The sequence below is a fragment of the Seriola lalandi genome, unplaced genomic scaffold, assembly GCF_002814215.2.
Source record: "Seriola lalandi dorsalis isolate HSWRI2012SDOR001 ecotype SW California unplaced genomic scaffold, Sedor1 jcf7180001971512, whole genome shotgun sequence".
NCBI lineage: Eukaryota > Metazoa > Chordata > Actinopteri > Carangiformes > Carangidae > Seriola > Seriola lalandi.
The window spans coordinates 1-347 of record NW_019442180.1 but is presented as its reverse complement, the minus strand read 5'-3'; the positions used below and the strand labels follow the sequence as shown (position 1 = coordinate 347).

At 44.1% G+C, this 347-nt stretch overlaps 1 non-coding gene across 1 annotated transcript; it reads left to right on the top strand.

The window, feature by feature from the left end:
- Positions 1 to 140: 140 nt before the first annotated feature.
- LOC111651056 (small nucleolar RNA U3) lies at positions 141 to 347 on the top strand. Its single transcript, XR_002760475.1, has one exon. It is a non-coding gene; the product is annotated as a small nucleolar RNA U3 (small nucleolar RNA).

The following is a 347-nucleotide window of genomic DNA, read 5'->3' as shown; positions in this document are numbered from 1 at the left end:
CTCTCCACTACAAAATAAGAGGCTCGTCAATGATGAAGCTGTGATGGTAGGAGGTGTGTCCTCCTGCTCCACATGACTCCACCAGGAGTAAAAGTGGTCGTCTGTAGATATAAGACCCTGAGAAACATCCAGAACAAACCAAGACTATACTTTCAGGGATCATTTCTTTAGTCCTTGACTTGAGAAATGTGTTTCTAAAGAGTTTGGTCTCGCTGCCTACGATGAAGAGTGAAGATGTTTCCTTCAGAGCAGGAAACTGGTGGGAAGACTTTGTTTCTTCTCCACTGTTGAAGACTGTTCAGTGTTTCTGAAGGAGACACTGATGCAGGAAACATGATCTGAGTGGA